This window comes from Hyla sarda, chromosome 3, assembly GCF_029499605.1.
Source record: "Hyla sarda isolate aHylSar1 chromosome 3, aHylSar1.hap1, whole genome shotgun sequence".
Classification (NCBI taxonomy): domain Eukaryota; kingdom Metazoa; phylum Chordata; class Amphibia; order Anura; family Hylidae; genus Hyla; species Hyla sarda.
In genome coordinates, this window is record NC_079191.1 from 40,662,310 (window position 1) to 40,680,026 (window position 17,717).

At 40.3% G+C, this 17,717-nt stretch overlaps 1 protein-coding gene across 1 annotated transcript in view; it reads right to left on the reverse strand.

The window, feature by feature from the left end:
• EIPR1 (EARP complex and GARP complex interacting protein 1) overlaps positions 1-17,717 on the reverse strand; it is a 335,275-nt gene that overhangs the window by 276,930 nt on the left and 40,628 nt on the right. The gene's annotated exons all lie outside the window — the stretch shown is intronic.

Below are 17,717 nucleotides of genomic sequence, written 5' to 3' on the forward strand. Positions count from 1 at the left end.
CCTCATATTATATATACAGTATCTCCCATAAGTGAGTCCACCCCTCACATTATATACAGTATATCCCATAAGTGACTCCACCCCTCACATTATATACAGTATATCCCATAAGTGACTCCACCCCTCACATTATATATACAGTATTTCCCATAAGTGACTCCACCCCTCACATATCCCATAAGTGAGTCCACTCCTCACATTATATACAGTATATCCCATAAGTGACTCCACCCCTCACATTATATATACAGTATATCCCATAAGTGACTCCACCCCTCACATTATATATACAGTATTTCCCATAAGTGACTCCACCCCTCACATTATATATACAGTATATCCCATAAGTGAGTCCACTCCTCAACATTATATACAGTATTTCCCATAAGTGACTCCACCCCTCACATTATATTTACAGTATATCCCATAAGTGACTCCACCCCTCACATTATATATACAGTATTTCCCATAAGTGACTCCACCCCTCACATTATATATACAGTATATCCCATAAGTGAGTCCACCCCTCACATTATATATACAGTATACTCCCATAAGTGACTCCACCCCTCACATTATATACAGTATCTCCCATAAGTGAGTCCACCCCTCACCATTATATACAGTATCTCCCAAAAGTGAGTCCACCCCTCACATTATATATACAGTATCTCCCATAAGTGAGTCCACCCCTCACATTATATATACAGTATATCCCATAAGTGACTCCACTCCTCACATTATATACAGTATATCCCATAAGTGACTCCACCCCTCACATTAATATATACAGTATATCCCATAAGTGACTCCACCCCTCACATTATATATACAGTATATCCCATAAGTGACTCCACCCCTCACATTATATATACAGTATCTCCCATAAGTGAGTCCACCCCTCACATTATATATACAGTATCTCCCATAAGTGAGTCCACCCCTCACATTATATATACAGTATCTCCCATAAGTGAGTCCACCCCCTCACATTATATATACAGTATCTCCCATAAGTGAGTCCACCCCTCACATTATATATACAGTATCTCCCATAAGTGAGTCCATCCCTCACATTATATATACAGTATATCCCATAAGTGAGTCCACCCCTCACATTATATACAGTATATCCCATAAGTGACTCCACCCCCTCACATTATATATACAGTATATCCCATAACTGAGTCCACCTCTCACATTATATATACAGTATCTCCATAAGTAAGTCCACCCCTCACATTATATATACAGTATCTCCCATAAGTGAGTCCACCCCTCACATTATATATACAGTATCTCCCATAAGTGAGTCCACCCCTCACATTATACACAGTATCTCCCATAAGTGAGTCCACCCCTCACATTATATACAGTATCTCCCAAAAGTGAGTCCACCCCTCACATTATATATACAGTATCTCCCATAAGTGAGTCCACCCCTCACATTATATACAGTATCTCCAAAAGTGAGTCCACCCCTCACATTATATATACAGTATCTCCCATAAGTGAGTCCACCCCTCACATTATATATACAGTATCTCCCATAAGTGACTCCACCCCTCACATTATATACAGTATCTCCCATAAGTGAGCCCACCCCTCACATTATATATACAGTATCTCCCATAAGTGAGCCCCACCCCTCACATTATATATACAGTATATCCCATAAGTGAGTCCACCCCTCGCATTATATATACAGTATCTCCCATAAGTGAGTCCACCCCTCACATTATATATACAGTATCTCCCATAAGTGAGCCCACCCCTCACATTATATATACAGTATCTCCCATAAGTGAGCCCACCCCTCACATTATATATACAGTATCTCCCATAAGTGACTCCACCCCTCACATTATATACAGTATCTCCCATAAAGTGAGTCCACCCCTCACATGTATATATACAGTATATCCCATAAGTGAGCCCACCCCTCACATTATATATACAGTATCTCCCATAAGTGACTCCCACCCCTCACATTATATACGGTATCTCCCATAAGTGATTCCACCCCTCACATTATATATACAGTATCTCCCATAAGTGACTCCACCCCTCACATTATATACAGTATCTCCCATAAGTGAGTCCACCCCTCACATTATATATACAGTATCTCCCATAAGTGAGTCCACCCCCTCACATTATATATAAAGTATCTCCCATAAGTGACTCCACCCCTCACATTATATATACAGTATCTCCCATAAGTGAGTCCACCCCTCACATTATATACAGTATCTCCCATAAGTGAGTCCACCCCTCACATTATATATACAGTATCTCCCATAAGCGAGTCCACCCCTCACATTATATATACAGTATCTCCCATAAGTGAGTCCACCCCTCACATTATATACAGTATCTCCCATAAGTGAGTCCACCCCTCGCATTATATATACAGTATCTCCCATAAGTGAGTCCCACCCCTCACATTATATACAGTATATCCCATAAGTGAGTCCACCCCCTACATTATATACAGTATCTCCCATAAGTGAGTCCACCCCTCACATTATATATACAGTATATCCCATAAGTGAGTCCACCCTCACATTATATACAGTATCTCCCATAAGTGACTCCACCCCTCACATTATATATACAGTATCTCCCATAAGTGAGTCCACCCCTCACATTATATACAGTATATCCCATAAGTGACTCCACCCCTCACATTATATATACAGTATCTCCCATAAGTGAGTCCACCCCTCACATTATATATATATACAGTATATCCCATAAGTGACTCACCCCTCACATTATATATACAGTATATCCCATAAGTGACTCCACCCTCACATTATATACAGTATCTCACATAAGTGAGTCCACCCCTCACATTATATACAGTATCTCCCATAAGTGAGTCCACCCCTCACATTATATACAGTATCTCCCATAAGTGAGTCCACCCCTCACATTATATATACAGTATCTCCCATAAGTGAGTCCACCCCTCACATTATATATACAGTATCTCCCATAAGTGAGTCCACCCCTCACATTATATAATACAGTATCTCCCATAAGTGAGTCCACCCCTCACATTATATACAGTATCTCCCATAAGTGAGCCCACCCCTCACATTATATATACAGTATCTCCCATAAGTGAGGCCCACCCCCTCACATTATATATACAGTATCTCCCATAAGTGAGCCCACCCCTCACATTATATATACAGTATATCCCATAAGTGAGTCCACCCCTCACATTATATACAGTATCTCCCATAAGTGAGCCCACCCCTCACATTATATATACAGTATCTCCCATAAGTGAGCCCACCCCTCACATTATATATACAGTATCTCCATAAGTGAGCCCACCCCTCACATTATATATACAGTATCTCCCATAAGTGAGTCCACCCCTCGCATTATATATACAGTATCTCCATAAGTGAGTCCACCCCTCACATTATATATACAGTATATCCCATAAGTGAGCCCACCCCTCACATTATATATACAGTATCTCCCATAAGTGACTCCACCCCTCACATTATATACAGTATCTCCCATAAGTGAGTCCACCCCTCACATTATATATACAGTATATCCCATAAGTGAGCCCACCCCTCACATTATATATACAGTATCTCCCATAAGTGACTCCACCCCTCACATTATATACAGTATCTCCCATAAGTGAGTCCACCCCTCACATTATATATACAGTATCTCCCATAAGTGACTCCACCCCTCACATTATATACGGTATCTCCCCATAAGTGATTCCACCCCTCACATTATATATACAGTATCTCCCATAAGTGACTCCACCCCTCACATTATATACAGTATCTCCCATAAGTGACTCCACCCCTCACATTATATATACAGTATCTCCCATAAGTGAGTCCACCCCTCACATTATATATACAGTATCTCCCATAAGTGACTCCACCCCTCACATTATATATACAGTATATCCCATAAGTGAGTCCACCCCTCACATTATATATACAGTATCTCCCATAAGTGACTCCACCCCTCACATTATATATACAGTATATCCCATAAGTGAGTCCACCCCTCACATTATATACAGTATCTCCATAAGTGATTCCACCCCTCACATTATATACAGTATCTCCCATAAGTGAGTCCACCCCTCACATTATATATACAGTATCTCCCATAAGTGAGTCCACCCCTCACATTATATACAGTATCTCCCATAAGTGAGTCCACCCCTCACATTATATATACAGTATCTCCCATAAGTGACTCCACCCCTCACATTATATATACAGTATATCCCATAAGTGAGTCCACCCCTCACATTATAATACAGTATCTCCCATAAGTGAGTCCACCCCTCACATTATATACAGTATCTCCCAAAAAGTGAGTCCACCCCTCACATTATATATACAGTATCTCCCATAAGTGAGTCCACCCCTCACATTATATATACAGTATCTCCCATAAGTGAGTCCACCCCTCGCATTATATATACAGTATCTCCCATAAGTGACCTCCACCCCTCACAATTATATATACAGTATCTCCCATAAGTGACTCCACCCCTCACATTATATATACAGTATCTCCCATAAGTGAGTCCACCCCTCACATTATATACAGTATCTCCCATAAGTGAGTCCACCCCTCACATTATATACAGTATCTCCCATAAGTGAGTCCCACCCCTCACATTATATATACAGTATCTCCCATAAGTGAGTCCACCCCTCACATTATATATACAGTATCCCCCATAAGTGATTCCACCCCTCACATTATATACACAGTATCTCTCATAAGTGACTCCACCCCTCACATTATATACAGTATATCCCATAAGTGAGTCCACCCCTCACATTATATATACAGTATCTCCCATAAGCGAGTCCACCCCTCACATTATATATACAGTATTTCCCATAAGTGACTCCACCCCTCACATTATATATACAGTATATCCCATAACTGAGTCCACTCCTCACATTATATACAGTATAATCCCATAAGTGACTCCACCCCTCACATTATATATACAGTATATCCCATAAGTGAGTCCACCCCTCACATTATATATACAGTATCTTCCATAAGTGAGTCCACCCCTCACATTATATACAGTATCTCCCATAAGTGAGTCCACCCCTCACATTATATATACAGTATCTCCCATAAGTGAGTCACCCCCTCACATTATATATACAGTATCTCCCATAAGTGAGTCCACCCCTCACATTATATATACAGTATATCTCCCATAAGTGAGTCCACCCCTCACATTATATATACAGTATCTCCCATAAGTGAGTCCACCCCTCACATTATATATACAGTATTTCCCATAAGTGACTCCACCCCTCACATTATATATACAGTATATCCCATAAGTGAGTCCACCCCTCACATTATATATACAGTATATCCCATAAGTGAGTCCACTCCTCACATTATATACAGTATATCCCATAAGTGACTCCACCCCTCACATTATATATACAGTATATCCCATAAGTGAGTCCACCCCTCACATTATATATACAGTATATCCCATAAGTGAGTCCACCCCTCACATTATATATACAGTATATCCCATAAGTGACTCCACCCCTCACATTATATACAGTATCTCCCATAAGTGAGTCCACCCCTCGCATTATATATACAGTATCTCCCATAAGTGAGTCCACCCCTCACATTATATATACAGTATCTCCCATAAGTGAGTCCACCCCTCACATTATATACAGTATCTCCCATAAGTGACTCCACCCCTCACATTATATACAGTATCTCCCATAAGTGAGTCCACCCCTCGCATTATATATACAGTATCTCCCATAAGTGAGTCCACCCCTCATATTATATATACAGTATCTCCCATAAGTGAGTCCACCCCTCATATTATATATACAGTATCTCCCATAAGTGAGTCCACCCCTCACATTATATACAGTATATCCCATAAGTGACTCCACCCCTCACATTATATACAGTATATCCCATAAGTGACTCCACCCCTCACATTATATATACAGTATTTCCCATAAGTGACTCCACCCCTCACATTATATATACAGTATATCCCATAAGTGAGTCCACTCCTCACATTATATACAGTATATCCCATAAGTGACTCCACCCCTCACATTATATATACAGTATATCCCATAAGTGACTCCACCCCTCACATTATATATACAGTATTTCCCATAAGTGACTCCACCCCTCACATTATATATACAGTATATCCCATAAGTGAGTCCACTCCTCACATTATATACAGTATATCCCATAAGTGAGTCCACCCCTCACATTATATACAGTATATCCCATAAGTGACTCCACCCCTCACATTATATATACAGTATATCCCATAAGTGAGTCCACCCCTCACATTATATATACAGTATATCCCATAAGTGAGTCCACCCCTCACATTATATATACAGTATATCCCATAAGTGAGTCCACCCCTCACATTATATATACAGTATATCCCATAAGTGACTCCACCCCTCACATTATATACAGTATCTCCCATAAGTGAGTCCACCCCTCACATTATATACAGTATCTCCCAAAAGTGAGTCCACCCCTCACATTATATATACAGTATCTCCCATAAGTGAGTCCACCCCTCACATTATATATACAGTATATCCCATAAGTGACTCCACTCCTCACATTATATACAGTATATCCCATAAGTGACTCCACCCCTCACATTATATATACAGTATATCCCATAAGTGACTCCACCCCTCACATTATATATACAGTATCTCCCATAAGTGAGTCCACCCCTCACATTATATATACAGTATATCCCATAAGTGAGTCCACCCCTCACATTATATATACAGTATCTCCCATAAGTGAGTCCACCCCTCACATTATATATACAGTATCTCCCATAAGTGAGTCCACCCCTCACATTATATATACAGTATCTCCCATAAGTGAGTCCACCCCTCACATTATATATACAGTATCTCCCATAAGTGAGTCCATCCCTCACATTATATATACAGTATATCCCATAAGTGAGTCCACCCCTCACATTATATACAGTATATCCCATAAGTGACTCCACCCCCTCACATTATATATACAGTATATCCCATAACTGAGTCCACCTCTCACATTATATATACAGTATCTCCCATAAGTGACTCCACCCCTCACATTATATATGCAGTATATCCCATAAGTGAGTCCACCCCTCACATTATATACAGTATATCCCATAAGTGACTCCACCCCCTCACATTATATATACAGTATATCCCATAACTGAGTCCACCTCTCACATTATATATACAGTATCTCCCATAAGTGAGTCCACCCCTCACATTATATACAGTATCTCCCATAAGTGAGTCCACCCCTCACATTATATATACAGTATCTCCATAAGTAAGTCCACCCCTCACATTATATATACAGTATCTCCCATAAGTGAGTCCACCCCTCACATTATATATACAGTATCTCCCATAAGTGAGTCCACCCCTCACATTATACACAGTATCTCCCATAAGTGAGTCCACCCCTCACATTATATACAGTATCTCCCAAAAGTGAGTCCACCCCTCACATTATATACAGTATCTCCCAAAAGTGAGTCCACCCCTCACATTATATATACAGTATCTCCCATAAGTGAGTCCACCCCTCACATTATATATACAGTATCTCCCATAAGTGACTCCACCCCTCACATTATATATACAGTATCTCCCATAAGTGAGTCCACCCCTCACATTATATATACAGTATCTCCCATAAGTGAGTCCACCCCTCACATTATATATACAGTATCTCCCATAAGTGAGTCCACCCCTCACATTATATACAGTATCTCCCATAAGTGACTCCACCCCTCACATTATATACAGTATCTCCCAAAAGTGAGTCCACCCCTCACATTATATACAGTATCTCCCAAAAGTGAGTCCACCCCTCACATTATATATACAGTATCTCCCATAAGTGAGTCCACCCCTCACATTATATACAGTATCTCCCAAAAGTGAGTCCACCCCTCACATTATATATACAGTATCTCCCATAAGTGACTCCACCCTTCACATTATATACAGTATATCCCATAAGTGACTCCACCCCTCACATTATATATACAGTATCTCCCATAAGTGAGTCCACCCCTCACATTATATATACAGTATATCCCATAAGTGAGTCCACCCCTCACATTATATATACAGTATCTCCCATAAGTGAGTCCACCCCTCACATTATATATACAGTATATCCCATAAGTGAGTCCACCCCTCACATTATATACAGTATCTCCCATAAGTGAGTCCACCCCTCACATTATATATACAGTATCTCCCATAAGTGAGTCCACCCCTCACATTATATATACAGTATCTCCCATAAGTGACTCTACCCCTCACATTATATATACAGTATATCCCATAAGTGAGTCCACCCCTCACATTATATATACAGTATATCCCATAAGTGACTCCACCCCTCACATTATATACAGTATCTCCCATAAATGAGTCCACCCCTCACATTATATATACAGTATATCCCATAAGTGAGTCCACCCCTCACATTATATACAGTATCTCCCATAAGTGACTCCACCCCTCACATTATATATACAGTATCTCCCATAAGTGAGTCCACCCCTCACATTATATATACAGTATATCCCATAAGTGAGTCCACCCCTCACATTATATACAGTATCTCCCATAAGTGAGTCCACCCCTCACATTATATACAGTATCTCCCATAAGTGAGTCCACCCCTCACATTATATACAGTATCTCCCATAAGTGAGTCCACCCTCACATTATATACAGTATCTCCCATAAGTGAGTCCACCCTCACATTATATACAGTATCTCCCATAAGTGAGTCCACCCCTCACATTATATATACAGTATCTCCCATAAGTGAGTCCACCCCTCACATTATATACAGTATCTCCCATAAGTGAGTCCACCCCTCACATTATATATACAGTATCTCCCATAAGTGACTCCACCCCTCACATTATATACAGTATCTCCCATAAGTGACTCCACCCCTCACATTATATACAGTATCTCCCATAAGTGAGTCCACCCCTCACATTATATATACAGTATCTCCCTTAAGTGAGTCCACCCCTCGCATTATATATACAGTATCTCCCATAAGTGAGTCCACCCCTCACATTATATATACAGTATATCCCATAAGTGAGCCCACCCCTCACATTATATATACAGTATCTCCCATAAGTGACTCCACCCCTCACATTATATACAGTATCTCCCATAAGTGAGTCCACCCCTCACATTATATATACAGTATATCCCATAAGTGAGCCCACCCCTCACATTATATATACAGTATCTCCCATAAGTGACTCCACCCCTCACATTATATACAGTATCTCCCATAAGTGAGTCCACCCCTCACATTATATATACAGTATCTCCCATAAGTGACTCCACCCCTCACATTATATACGGTATCTCCCATAAGTGATTCCACCCCTCACATTATATATACAGTATCTCCCATAAGTGACTCCACCCCTCACATTATATACAGTATCTCCCATAAGTGACTCCACCCCTCACATTATATATACAGTATCTCCCATAAGTGAGTCCACCCCTCACATTATATATACAGTATCTCCCATAAGTGACTCCACCCCTCACATTATATATACAGTATATCCCATAAGTGAGTCCACCCCTCACATTATATATACAGTATCTCCCATAAGTGACTCCACCCCTCACATTATATATACAGTATATCCCATAAGTGAGTCCACCCCTCACATTATATACAGTATCTCCCATAAGTGATTCCACCCCTCACATTATATACAGTATCTCCCATAAGTGAGTCCACCCCTCACATTATATATACAGTATCTCCCATAAGTGAGTCCACCCCTCACATTATATACAGTATCTCCCATAAGTGAGTCCACCCCTCACATTATATATACAGTATCTCCCATAAGTGACTCCACCCCTCACATTATATATACAGTATATCCCATAAGTGAGTCCACCCCTCACATTATATACAGTATCTCCCATAAGTGAGTCCACCCCTCACATTATATACAGTATCTCCCATAAGTGAGTCCACCCCTCACATTATATATACAGTATCTCCCATAAGTGAGTCCACCCCTCACATTATATACAGTATCTCCCATAAGTGAGTCCACCCCTCACATTATATATACAGTATCTCCCATAAGTGACTCCACCCCTCACATTATATATACAGTATATCCCATAAGTGAGTCCACCCCTCACATTATATATACAGTATCTCCCATAAGTGAGTCCACCCCTCACATTATATACAGTATCTCCCAAAAGTGAGTCCACCCCTCACATTATATATACAGTATCTCCCATAAGTGAGTCCACCCCTCACATTATATATACAGTATCTCCCATAAGTGAGTCCACCCCTCACATTATATATACAGTATCTCCCATAAGTGAGTCCACCCCTCGCATTATATATACAGTATCTCCCATAAGTGACTCCACCCCTCACATTATATACAGTATCTCCCATAAGTGAGTCCACCCCTCACATTATATATACAGTATCTCCCATAAGTGAGTCCACCCCTCACATTATATATACAGTATCCCCCATAAGTGATTCCACCCCTCACATTATATACACAGTATCTCTCATAAGTGACTCCACCCCTCACATTATATACAGTATATCCCATAAGTGAGTCCACCCCTCACATTATATATACAGTATCTCCCATAAGTGAGTCCACCCCTCACATTATATATACAGTATTTCCCATAAGTGACTCCACCCCTCACATTATATATACAGTATATCCCATAACTGAGTCCACTCCTCACATTATATACAGTATATCCCATAAGTGACTCCACCCCTCACATTATATATACAGTATATCCCATAAGTGAGTCCACCCCTCACATTATATATACAGTATCTTCCATAAGTGAGTCCACCCCTCACATTATATACAGTATCTCCCATAAGTGAGTCCACCCCTCACATTATATATACAGTATCTCCCATAAGTGAGTCCACCCCTCACATTATATATACAGTATCTCCCATAAGTGAGTCCACCCCTCACATTATATATACAGTATCTCCCATAAGTGAGTCCACCCCTCACATTATATATACAGTATCTCCCATAAGTGAGTCCACCCCTCACATTATATATACAGTATTTCCCATAAGTGACTCCACCCCTCACATTATATATACAGTATATCCCATAAGTGAGTCCACCCCTCACATTATATATACAGTATATCCCATAAGTGAGTCCACTCCTCACATTATATACAGTATATCCCATAAGTGACTCCACCCCTCACATTATATATACAGTATATCCCATAAGTGAGTCCACCCCTCACATTATATATACAGTATATCCCATAAGTGAGTCCACCCCTCACATTATATATACAGTATATCCCATAAGTGACTCCACCCCTTACATTATATACAGTATCTCCCATAAGTGAGTCCACCCCTCACATTATATATACAGTATCTCCCATAAGTGAGTCCACCCCTCACATTATATATACAGTATCTCCCATAAGTGAGTCCACCCCTCACATTATATACAGTATCTCCCATAAGTGACTCCACCCCTCACATTATATACAGTATCTCCCATAAGTGAGTCCACCCCTCGCATTATATATACAGTATCTCCCATAAGTGAGTCCACCCCTCATATTATATATACAGTATCTCCCATAAGTGAGTCCACCCCTCATATTATATATACAGTATCTCCCATAAGTGAGTCCACCCCTCATATTATATATACAGTATCTCCCATAAGTGAGTCCACCCCTCACATTATATACAGTATATCCCATAAGTGACTCCACCCCTCACATTATATACAGTATATCCCATAAGTGATTCCACCCCTCACATTATATATACAGTATTTCCCATAAGTGACTCCACCCCTCACATTATATATACAGTATATCCCATAAGTGAGTCCACTCCTCACATTATATACAGTATATCCCATAAGTGACTCCACCCCTCACATTATATATACAGTATATCCCATAAGTGACTCCACCCCTCACATTATATATACAGTATTTCCCATAAGTGACTCCACCCCTCACATTATATATACAGTATATCCCATAAGTGAGTCCACTCCTCACATTATATACAGTATATCCCATAAGTGAGTCCACCCCTCACATTATATACAGTATATCCCATAAGTGACTCCACCCCTCACATTATATATACAGTATATCCCATAAGTGAGTCCACCCCTCACATTATATATACAGTATATCCCATAAGTGAGTCCACCCCTCACATTATATATACAGTATATCCCATAAGTGACTCCACCCCTCACATTATATACAGTATCTCCCATAAGTGAGTCCACCCCTCACATTATATACAGTATCTCCCAAAAGTGAGTCCACCCCTCACATTATATATACAGTATCTCCCATAAGTGAGTCCACCCCTCACATTATATATACAGTATATCCCATAAGTGACTCCACTCCTCACATTATATACAGTATATCCCATAAGTGACTCCACCCCTCACATTATATATACAGTATATCCCATAAGTGACTCCACCCCTCACATTATATATACAGTATATCCCATAAGTGAGTCCACCCCTCACATTATATATACAGTATCTCCCATAAGTGAGTCCACCCCTCACATTATATATACAGTATCTCCCATAAGTGAGTCCACCCCTCACATTATATATACAGTATCTCCCATAAGTGAGTCCACCCCTCACATTATATATACAGTATCTCCCATAAGTGAGTCCATCCCTCACATTATATATACAGTATATCCCATAAGTGAGTCCACCCCTCACATTATATACAGTATATCCCATAAGTGACTCCACCCCCTCACATTATATATACAGTATATCCCATAACTGAGTCCACCTCTCACATTATATATACAGTATCTCCCATAAGTGAGTCCACCCCTCACATTATATACAGTATCTCCCATAAGTGAGTCCACCCCTCACATTATATATACAGTATCTCCATAAGTAAGTCCACCCCTCACATTATATATACAGTATCTCCCATAAGTGAGTCCACCCCTCACATTATATATACAGTATCTCCCATAAGTGAGTCCACCCCTCACATTATACACAGTATCTCCCATAAGTGAGTCCACCCCTCACATTATATACAGTATCTCCCAAAAGTGAGTCCACCCCTCACATTATATACAGTATCTCCCAAAAGTGAGTCCACCCCTCACATTATATATACAGTATCTCCCATAAGTGAGTCCACCCCTCACATTATATATACAGTATCTCCCATAAGTGACTCCACCCCTCACATTATATATACAGTATCTCCCATAAGTGAGTCCACCCCTCACATTATATATACAGTATCTCCCATAAGTGAGTCCACCCCTCACATTATATATACAGTATCTCCCATAAGTGAGTCCACCCCTCACATTATATACAGTATCTCCCATAAGTGACTCCACCCCTCACATTATATACAGTATCTCCCAAAAGTGAGTCCACCCCTCACATTATATACAGTATCTCCCAAAAGTGAGTCCACCCCTCACATTATATATACAGTATCTCCCATAAGTGAGTCCACCCCTCACATTATATACAGTATCTCCCAAAAGTGAGTCCACCCCTCACATTATATATACAGTATCTCCCATAAGTGACTCCACCCTTCACATTATATACAGTATATCCCATAAGTGACTCCACCCCTCACATTATATATACAGTATCTCCCATAAGTGAGTCCACCCCTCACATTATATATACAGTATATCCCATAAGTGAGTCCACCCCTCACATTATATATACAGTATCTCCCATAAGTGACTCCACCCCTCGCATTATATATACAGTATCTCCCATAAGTGAGTCCACCCCTCACATTATATACAGTATATCCCATAAGTGAGTCCACCCCTACATTATATACAGTATCTCCCATAAGTGAGTCCACCCCTCACATTATATATACAGTATATCCCATAAGTGAGTCCACCCCTCACATTATATACAGTATCTCCCATAAGTGACTCCACCCCTCACACTATATACAGTATCTCCCATAAGTGACTCCACCCCTCACATTATATACAGTATCTCCCATAAGTGAGTCCACCCCTCACATTATATACAGTATATCCCATAAGTGACTCCACCCCTCACATTATATATACAGTATCTCCCATAAGTGAGTCCACCCCTCACATTATATATATATACAGTATATCCCATAAGTGACTCCACCCCTCAAATTATATATACAGTATATCCCATAAGTGACTCCACCCCTCACATTATATACAGTATCTCACATAAGTGAGTCCACCCCTCACATTATATACAGTATCTCCCATAAGTGAGTCCACCCCTCACATTATATACAGTATCTCCCATAAGTGAGTCCACCCCTCACATTATATATACAGTATCTCCCATAAGTGAGTCCACCCCTCACATTATATATACAGTATCTCCCATAAGTGAGTCCACCCCTCACATTATATATACAGTATCTCCCATAAGTGAGTCCACCCCTCACATTATATACAGTATCTCCCATAAGTGAGCCCACCCATCACATTATATATACAGTATCTCCCATAAGTGAGCCCACCCCTCACATTATATATACAGTATCTCCCATAAGTGAGCCCACCCCCACATTATATATACAGTATATCCCATAAGTGAGTCCACCCCTCGCATTATATATACAGTATATCCCATAAGTGAGCCCACCCCTCACATTATATATACAGTATCTCCCATAAGTGACTCCACCCCTCACATTATATACAGTATCTCCCATAAGTGAGTCCACCCCTCACATTATATATACAGTATATCCCATAAGTGAGCCCACCCCTCACATTATATATACAGTATCTCCCATAAGTGACTCCACCCTTCACATTATATACAGTATATCCCATAAGTGACTCCACCCCTCACATTATATATACAGTATCTCCCATAAGTGAGTCCACCCCTCACATTATATATACAGTATATCCCATAAGTGAGTCCACCCCTCACATTATATATACAGTATCTCCCATAAGTGACTCCACCCCTCGCATTATATATACAGTATCTCCCATAAGTGAGTCCACCCCTCACATTATATACAGTATATCCCATAAGTGAGTCCACCCCTACATTATATACAGTATCTCCCATAAGTGAGTCCACCCCTCACATTATATATACAGTATATCCCATAAGTGAGTCCACCCCTCACATTATATACAGTATCTCCCATAAGTGACTCCACCCCTCACACTATATACAGTATCTCCCATAAGTGACTCCACCCCTCACATTATATACAGTATCTCCCATAAGTGAGTCCACCCCTCACATTATATACAGTATATCCCATAAGTGACTCCACCCCTCACATTATATATACAGTATCTCCCATAAGTGAGTCCACCCCTCACATTATATATATATACAGTATATCCCATAAGTGACTCCACCCCTCAAATTATATATACAGTATATCCCATAAGTGACTCCACCCCTCACATTATATACAGTATCTCACATAAGTGAGTCCACCCCTCACATTATATACAGTATCTCCCATAAGTGAGTCCACCCCTCACATTATATACAGTATCTCCCATAAGTGAGTCCACCCCTCACATTATATATACAGTATCTCCCATAAGTGAGTCCACCCCTCACATTATATATACAGTATCTCCCATAAGTGAGTCCACCCCTCACATTATATATACAGTATCTCCCATAAGTGAGTCCACCCCTCACATTATATACAGTATCTCCCATAAGTGAGCCCACCCATCACATTATATATACAGTATCTCCCATAAGTGAGCCCACCCCTCACATTATATATACAGTATCTCCCATAAGTGAGCCCACCCCCACATTATATATACAGTATATCCCATAAGTGAGTCCACCCCTCGCATTATATATACAGTATATCCCATAAGTGAGCCCACCCCTCACATTATATATACAGTATCTCCCATAAGTGACTCCACCCCTCACATTATATACAGTATCTCCCATAAGTGAGTCCACCCCTCACATTATATATACAGTATATCCCATAAGTGAGCCCACCCCTCACATTATATATACAGTATCTCCCATAAGTGACTCCACCCCTCACATTATATACAGTATCTCCCATAAGTGAGTCCACCCCTCACATTATATACGGTATCTCCCATAAGTGATTCCACCCCTCACATTATATATACAGTATCTCCCATAAGTGACTCCACCCCTCACATTATATATACAGTATCTCCCATAAGTGAGTCCACCCCTCACATTATATATACAGTATCTCCCATAAGTGACTCCACCCTTCACATTATATACAGTATATCCCATAAGTGACTCCACCCCTCACATTATATATACAGTATCTCCCATAAGTGAGTCCACCCCTCACATTATATATACAGTATATCCCATAAGTGAGTCCACCCCTCACATTATATATACAGTATCTCCCATAAGTGACTCCACCCCTCGCATTATATATACAGTATCTCCCATAAGTGAGTCCACCCCTCACATTATATACAGTATATCCCATAAGTGAGTCCACCCCTACATTATATACAGTATCTCCCATAAGTGAGTCCACCCCTCACATTATATATACAGTATATCCCATAAGTGAGTCCACCCCTCACATTATATACAGTATCTCCCATAAGTGACTCCACCCCTCACACTATATACAGTATCTCCCATAAGTGACTCCACCCCTCACATTATATACAGTATCTCCCATAAGTGAGTCCACCCCTCACATTATATACAGTATATCCCATAAGTGACTCCACCCCTCACATTATATATACAGTATCTCCCATAAGTGAGTCCACCCCTCACATTATATATATATACAGTATATCCCATAAGTGACTCCACCCCTCAAATTATATATACAGTATATCCCATAAGTGACTCCACCCCTCACATTATATACAGTATCTCACATAAGTGAGTCCACCCCTCACATTATATACAGTATCTCCCATAAGTGAGTCCACCCCTCACATTATATACAGTATCTCCCATAAGTGAGTCCACCCCTCACATTATATATACAGTATCTCCCATAAGTGAGTCCACCCCTCACATTATATATACAGTATCTCCCATAAGTGAGTCCACCCCTCACATTATATATACAGTATCTCCCATAAGTGAGTCCACCCCTCACATTATATACAGTATCTCCCATAAGTGAGCCCACCCATCACATTATATATACAGTATCTCCCATAAGTGAGCCCACCCCTCACATTATATATACAGTATCTCCCATAAGTGAGCCCACCCCCACATTATATATACAGTATATCCCATAAGTGAGTCCACCCCTCGCATTATATATACAGTATATCCCATAAGTGAGCCCACCCCTCACATTATATATACAGTATCTCCCATAAGTGACTCCACCCCTCACATTATATACAGTATCTCCCATAAGTGAGTCCACCCCTCACATTATATATACAGTATATCCCATAAGTGAGCCCACCCCTCACATTATATATACAGTATCTCCCATAAGTGACTCCACCCTTCACATTATATACAGTATATCCCA